This window comes from Elephantulus edwardii, unplaced genomic scaffold (genome assembly GCF_000299155.1).
Source record: "Elephantulus edwardii isolate Elephantulus edwardi_28Jun2011 unplaced genomic scaffold, EleEdw1.0 scaffold00015, whole genome shotgun sequence".
In the NCBI taxonomy this organism is placed as follows: Eukaryota; Metazoa; Chordata; class Mammalia; order Macroscelidea; family Macroscelididae; genus Elephantulus; species Elephantulus edwardii.
The window spans coordinates 6,733,402-6,741,301 of record NW_006399765.1 but is presented as its reverse complement, the minus strand read 5'-3'; the positions used below and the strand labels follow the sequence as shown (position 1 = coordinate 6,741,301).

Sequence of the window (7,900 nt, the reverse complement as noted above, 5' to 3'; positions counted from 1 at the left end):
CACCAGCACTTCTCCTTGGTTACTTAGTATTACTGTAAAAGAAATACCAGAAGTGCTTTAACAAACACAATTTTATTTTCTCACTGTACAGGAGACAAGAGGTCCAAATCTAGGGAGTTGGCTGTAGGAGAAAGCTTTCTCTCTCAGTTGGCTCCATCAGCTTCTATTCTTTGGCTGCTTGGTTATTTTTATGGGATGTGGCATCTATTCTCTCCCATCTCTTCTTGTTTACTTGCTTGCTGAAATTCTTTCATACCTCAAGACACTGACTCCCTACACTAAACCTTAACATTACAGTGCTCACTTCGGCAGCACATATACTAATCCTTAACATTAAAAAGAAAATCCTACCCAGGACTCCAAGATGGCCTCCGTCGTACCACTGAAGGAGAAGAAGCTCATGGATGTAAAACTGGGGGAGCTGCCCAGCTGGATACTGATGCGGGACTTCACCCCGAGTGGCATCACAGGAGCGTTCCAGCGAGGCTACTACCAGTACTACAACAAGTATGTCAATGTGAAGAAGGGGGGGCATCGCTGGGCTGTCCATGGTGCTGACAGCTTACGTGGTGTTCAGCCACTGCCTTTCTTACAAGGAGCTCAAACATGAACGGTTACGGAAGTACCACTAAGAGGCGCCGTCTGCATTCCCGGCTGGGTGCCTTTGCCCTGGCGCCCTTCCCTTCTTCAACAGCCCTCTGTCTCCTAGATTGAGAACTCTGTCCAATAAAAGATAAATAAATAAATAGAAAGGAAATCCTTAACATTACAGTGAAAATGGGTTTCTGACGCTATAAAACTTAATGGGACTGCCTTATCTTTCTGAGTGGCTGGTGGATCTAAACCACCAACCTTCCAGTTAGCTGTCCAACCTGTGTATTGAACCACCATGTCTAAGACTACAAATGTAGGGGTTAGGATTTACAACAACTATCTTGATTGGTGGGGGAGACACAGTTCACTCCATTATAGTAATCAAATAAAAAATGAAGCCCACAGCTGTCAAGTCTACTGCCTCATGGTAATTCCAGGTGTTGTAGCATCAAAGCAAGCTCTACTGGGTTTTCTTGGCTGTAATCTGGAAGAAGATCACCATGATTTCATTCCATAGCACCACTGGGTAAGCTTAAAACAGAAACAATTAGTTGTCAACAAGTAGTAGAGTGCAAACCATCTGCACCACACAGGGACCTATAGAGTTTTGACCTTCAGGGAGACAAAATGGAAAAAAAGTCATACAGAACACAAACTTCTTGTATCAAATCACTTTCCAATCTTAGTAGAACCACAGTAGGTCTGCCCCATAGAACTCCTATAATCTTTACAAGAAACAGGATGTGACAACTTTATCTCATGGAGTGGCTGGGGAGTTTAAGCCATGGCCTTTCAGTTAGTACCCGAGTACTTAAAACAGTGTACCACCAGGGCTTCCTAACTATACACAGATAGACAAAGAGGCATAAAGAAACATTAAGCGGAGGCTCTATAGTTCATATCACAACCAATCTAGGGGCACCTCAGGCAAGCTGCTCTCTAAACTTGTTTCATCATAAGAGCAAGTAATTTAATTCAACTGCTCTGAAAAGCCTTTTCCAGATCCAAAATTTGACTAGCTTAACAAGAAGTTAGCTCAATACTGTTTCTTAGTTTCTAACACGTAATAGCTTTCCCTCTTTATTTGGGAAATCACAATCAGTTGTCATGGAAATTACCATGGTGCTCTACATAGCTGATGATAATGTTGAAGTGTAAGAAGCCAAAGAGAGCAGGTAGTAAGAAGAATTGCTACAGCAGCAAGGGGGATAAAAAAATAGGTACCAACTCATAAAACAGCCTACGAGTAAACTTGGATCAGATGTTGTGATTTCTTTCATGAGATAGTAAAACCCACATCTCCTTGGTTTGTTGAGTACTGAGGGCTACAGAAAGTGCTCATTTGACAAGACCAAGATTGTCTGAGTCTTGTCTAATATGCTGTCCTTGTGAAGTCCTAAGAGACTAGGACAGTTGCCAAAGGGTTACCAAAAACTGCTAGTAAAATGAAGCTAATTCATCTGGTCCCTGAGAAATTTAGAACACTGTAACTGGATGAAGCTCTTTCAGTATTATAGTGTCATGCATAGCTGGACTGGCCCTTGGCAACCAAGCAGGTAGCAAAACTGAGTTCAGTTGACCAAATGAACAGAGTAAAAAGTGCTAGGATCATAATAAATGGTAACTGGCATTGGAGTTTGGTATTAGATGACAGGAAATGATATGCACTTTGACAAACTTACCAATTTCTGACAGAACTAGCCAAAAAGGAATTAATTAGTAAGCAAAATGAAAGAGAAATGAAGGACAATCATGCTATAAACTCGAAGCTGAGGATGGTACTTCATCTGAGGAAGATGCTCTGAAGCACTGCCCAAAAAGTAGAGCTATGTCATCTTTCTCTGGAATCCTAAGAAAGTTAGGCTACCAGATTCTTAAATATGGAAAGGCCAGTGCATAAGGAATCATAATACAGGGATCTTTTGTACGCTTCTATAGAATAACTGGGTCCTAGTCCCACCTCTATGAATAATAGGGAGATTGTTCACGATCAGGACCAAGCTCCAACTCCAGTTATTATTGTCAGTTGTCATCAGTCACCTACAACTCAAAGTAACCCAAAATAGATCAGAATTTTGCCCTATCCTGTGCCATCCTCATTCTCCACCATGCTCCAGTCCTTGTTACAGTCACTGTGTCAATCCATCTTACTAGTGGCCTTTCTTTTGCTGACCCTCTACCTTTTCCAGCAAGATTTTTCCAAAGACTGGCCCCTCCTGACAACATGCCAACCTCATATGTTGCTGTTATTAGGTGCTATCAAGCCAACTACAGCTCCAACCAAGCCTATGAATAACAGATATAAACCTTTCCCTAGCATTGGGAAAATCTGCTGTCAGAGACTTCTCCAAAGTACTGAAGGGCAATGATGTCAGTTTTGAGACTAAAGTGTGCCTGATACAGGCCATTGTTTTTGCAATTACTTGTTATGCATCTGAAAGCTGGACAATGACTAGGGATAATAGGAGAATTCATAAGTATTGAATATACCATGGAATGCTAGGAAAACAAACAAGTTTGTCCTGGAGAGGATGAAGCCAAGCTGCTCTTTGGAGGCAAGGATTCCGAAGCTTCGTCTGAAATACTTTGGACATGCTGCAAGATGGGATCGATCAGTCCTTGGAGAGGGACATCATGCTTGGGAGGGTGGAGGGACAGCACAAGAGAGAAAGACCCTCAATGAGATGGATTGATTCAGAGACTAGGACAATAGAGGTAGATGTATCAGAGACAATAAGATTGTCACAGGATAGAGCTGGGTTTAGGGCTGCTGTACATAAGGTCGCTATGAGTCACAGGTGACTCGATGGCACGTAACAATCCTGCACTATGCTTATAATTTCTGACACGCTCAAGTACCTCCTCTAAGGAGAGATGGAATAGTCTATAGAAGCGCACTGCTAACCCTAAGGCCACACTTCTCCGGCAGTTCAAATCTACTACTAGCTGCTCAGTAGGAGAAAATCAAGCAGTCTTTTGTCTGATTTACCACCTCAGAAACCCACTGGAGGGGCAGCTCTAAGTCAGCTGCAACCCTACAGCAATGAATCAGAGTTGACTTATTAGTTCATTTACAGAATTCGAATACATTATTTTTCAGGCCAGATTCTTCCAATTTCCCTCACCCCCTCATGAAATTGTACAATCCCATGATTAATCCCCTCCTCACCTATCCTCATCCCTCTGCTTCCTTCTCCCCCCTCCTCCCCACCTTGGATGTTCATATTTATTCTATAATAATGATTTTAATTGAAGGTAGACTTATCAACAATCTGTGTTAGGCAGATGACACAACCCTGCTTGCTGAAATTGAGGAGGACTTAAAGCACTTACTGCAGAAAGTCAAGGAGTACAGCCTTCAATATGGATTGAAGCTCAACATCAAGAAAACAAAGATTCTCACCACTGGGCTGATTGTCAGCATCATGACAGACGGTGAAGAGTTTGAGATTGTTGACAGCTTCCATTTGCTTGGCTCTACAATCAACACTCTTGGTACCAGCAGCCCGGAAATAAAAGATGAACTGCATTGGGAAAGTCTGCTGCCAAAGACCTCTCCAAGGTACTGGGGAGCAACGATGTCAGTCTGGAGACTAAGGCTCACCTGATACAGGCCATGGTCTTTGCTATTACTTGCTATGCTTCAGGGAGCTGGACAATGACTAGGGATGATAGGAGGACAATTGATGTCTTTGAACTTTGGTGCTGAAGAAGAGTATTGAATAAACCACGGACTGCTAGAACAAGTTCGTCCTGGAGAGGGTAAAGCCAGGCTGCTCCTTGGAGGCAAAGATTCTGAAGCTTCCTCTGACATACTTTGGACATGTTGCAAGAAGGGACCAGTCCTTCGAGAGGGCCATCATGCTTGGGAGGGTGGAGAGAAAGCCCCTCGATGAGATGGATTGATTCCATCACTAGGGTAATGGGCACAGGCGTCTCAGAGACAGTGAGACTGGTATGGGATAGAACATAGAGTCAGTATGAGTCGCAAGTGACTCAACGGCACATAACAACAATGCTTTTATATACTATTTGTCCTTGTGAGACTGAGTTAGTTCATTCAGCACAATGCTCTCCAGTCCGTCCCAAGTGAAGTAGCAATTTGCAAAATCATTGTTCCTGAAAACTGCGTAATATTCCATTGTATGAACATACCGTAATTTCTCAATCCACTCGATTGTGGTTGGACATCTGGGCTATTTCCATGTTCTTGTGATGGTGAATAACACTGCTATGAACACTGGTGTACAAGTCTCCGTTTGTGCCTCAGTTCTCATTTCTCAGGGTATATTCCAAGCAGTGGAATACCTGGGTCATACAGAATTTCTATGTCCAGCTTTTTGAGGAAGTTCCTAACTGCTTTCCAGAATGGTTGTACCAATAGTTTACAATCCCACCAACAATGTACAAGAATTCCTATCTTGCCACATCCTCTCCAACATGTATTACTTGCTGTTGTGTTAAACTTTGCCACTGCTACTCGAGTGAGATGGTATCACTATAGTTTTGATTTGCAACTCTCTTACTGACAGTGATTTAGAGCATTTCTTCACGTGTCTGTTGGCCATTTGAGTATCTTCCCCTGTTGAGGTTCTAAGGTGAAATCAGTGAGTCTCACAGCCCTTAGACCAGGGCCTCTGAACTCACACCCAACTATAAGGCTGCTCCAATTTCCCTAGGCTCTGGTCTAACTAAAATTGAAAGGAAAAACAATACAGATCCCACCAACCATGAATGCAGGCTGAACAAAGTTGTGGCCATTTTGCAATTTTTGATCTCTAAATACACATGGAAAAGAAAGTGATGCTCAAAGGACTTCTACCCTTTATCAGAAGAGCTGTTCTTCCAAAAGGCTATCTAAGGTCCTAGATCACTAGTATCCTCAGCTATGTCAGGTGCCATCAAGACAACTCTGACAGCAATTCTTTGTACAACAGACTGGAACATTTTGGCTTGTGCCAGCCTCACAAACTCTGCTGTGCTTTGGCCCATTGTTGTAGTCACTGTCTCTTGCTGAGGTCCCTCCTCTCGGTTGCTAACCCTCCACTTTTCCAAGCATAATGTATAAATAAAACATAATTCCAAGGACTAGTCCCTCCTAAAACACACCCAATCAAGTATATGAGATAAAGTCTCAATCTCTGCTTCTAAGAGGCATTATGGCTGCACTTTTTTCCAAGACAAATTTGTCTGGCATCCCATGGTATGTTCATTACTCTTCACTGCTATTCAATTCAAAGGTATAAATTCTTCTTCAATCTTCCTTATTTACTGTTCAACTTTTATATGTTTATGAAGCAAGTGAAAATACCATGGCTTGGGTTAGGCACGCCTTAGTCATCAAACTGACATCCTTGTTTAAAGGTATCCAGTTACATGAAGTCTCTGACAGCAGATTCCCCCCATGTAGTACATCTTCTGGTTTCCATGGTCATCTTTGGCTTGATTCACTAGCAAAATTGTTTTTCAAAAGAAAGAATTAAAGAAGACATTAAAGACTTAATACATTCAAAGAACTCCAGGAATACAAATGCGCTGAACCTTACTTCTCCTCACTTGACTCTGTTGTTACTATGCAGCATCAAGTTAGAGCCAACCAATATGTAATCCTCCAGGGGGTTTTCAGAGGTAGTAAACTGCATGGAAGTTGATTGCCCATCTCTCTCCCATAGAGCAGCTGGTGGATTCAAACCACGTTCCTTTGGATTAGCAGCACAGCTCCTTATCCCATTACCCTTAGTACCTATAACAGTGGTTGGTCAGCCTAGAACCCATTGGTATCTGTCACTTCCATACCCTGATTTAATGATCTATGCCAGTCAATAAAATTAAGTTCTGTGGCCTTGTTCCTCAAAAAAGGTATACCGTTTAAATACTCTTTCCCTAGCTATCAAAACCAAAGGTTCTTTTTGTTTGCAAAAAGAGCAAATTTGTCCCCTTATTATAGGCACATGTCATTGAGAGTTAACAGTACAATGTTAAACTTATGTTCTCCCCTAAATCAAGATGGAATTCAACAAACTTCAACCCACCATTATCCCATCATTTTCTCTTCAGATCCCCTCACATTTCCATCAAGGCAGTAATACTTTTGCCAAAACAGTGGCTCTATCCAAGAAGGAAAGGTTTATTGCTGGAAAAACTGTTTACTTAGAGGTCTCTCAAGTTAGATTTAGGAGCAGAAACACAAGACACAGAACAAAAATGAGTTTGAGGAAAAGATGTCTCTCACAGTAGTGAGTAGCGGGGCATGGAAAATAAGACGTAGAGAACTCTTCTTGGATTAAAAATTCTACAACCCACTTTGAACAAAATGGGCAGTTTCTAAAAGAGGGTATAGCCTAATAGTCTCCACCTAAGTTTATTCAAGACATTTTACTCATAAGTATCATCCACAACATCAAATACTATGTCATCACACAGAAGGCACTCAAATGACCATGGAAACAGCAGGCACTAGTTCTATAAAAGGTCTCAGTACATATCATCAAAAGAACCAAGACGACCCAGGGAACTTAAAATTATCTGCCCAAGCACAGATGAAATGGAAAGAGCAAATGTCTTTGGAGATCTATGCTCAGATCTAGACTTACTATATTAAGCTAAATCATTCAATCTGTCTCAGTATGTTTCCAGTAAACTAGAAAAATCTAGATTTTTCTGGGTTACCATGAAGATTATTAATAGATACTGTCCTCTAAGTATAATCCCAATTTACAGAAAATGAGGAGAAACATGATAAATATACAACAGGGACGCATGCAGCAAAATTCACAGCACAGAAAACTACTTGAAAAACCACCTAGTTTCTTTCTCAAATAAACTACAAGGGTAAAAAACAAAAAGGGAACTTACACATTGAAAGATTTTTAAAATGTCAATTACAATATGTAGACCTATGTCAATTCTTAATACTAAAAATTAAATTATAACATTTGTGAGATAACTGTGAATCTGAATACTATCTGGATTTTTATACCATTAAGTAACTGTTAAATTTTTTAAGGTCTGATTATACCATTGTGGTTGTTTTCTAATAATTAATGTTTTAGAGATATATAATGAAACATTTAAGGATAAAAAAGTAGTTTGAGATTTTTTAAAACACAGGATGAGGAGATATAGAACAAATTAAGATTAGCCATGAATTGATAACTATAGAAACTGCATGATAGATTCATTTTGCTTCATTAACTATTATACTTTTGTTGGAAACAACCTAAGTGCCCATCAACAAACGAATGGCTAGAGAAGCTGTGGTATATTCGCACAATGGAATACCATGCTGCATTAAAAAACAAGGAAC

General features: G+C 40.7%; 1 pseudogene; it reads left to right on the top strand.

Annotated features, from left to right (window-relative positions):
- Window positions 1-364: 364 nt before the first annotated feature.
- On the top strand, window positions 365-632 carry LOC102863019 (annotated as a pseudogene).
- The last annotated feature ends 7,268 nt before the right edge of the window (window positions 633-7,900 follow it).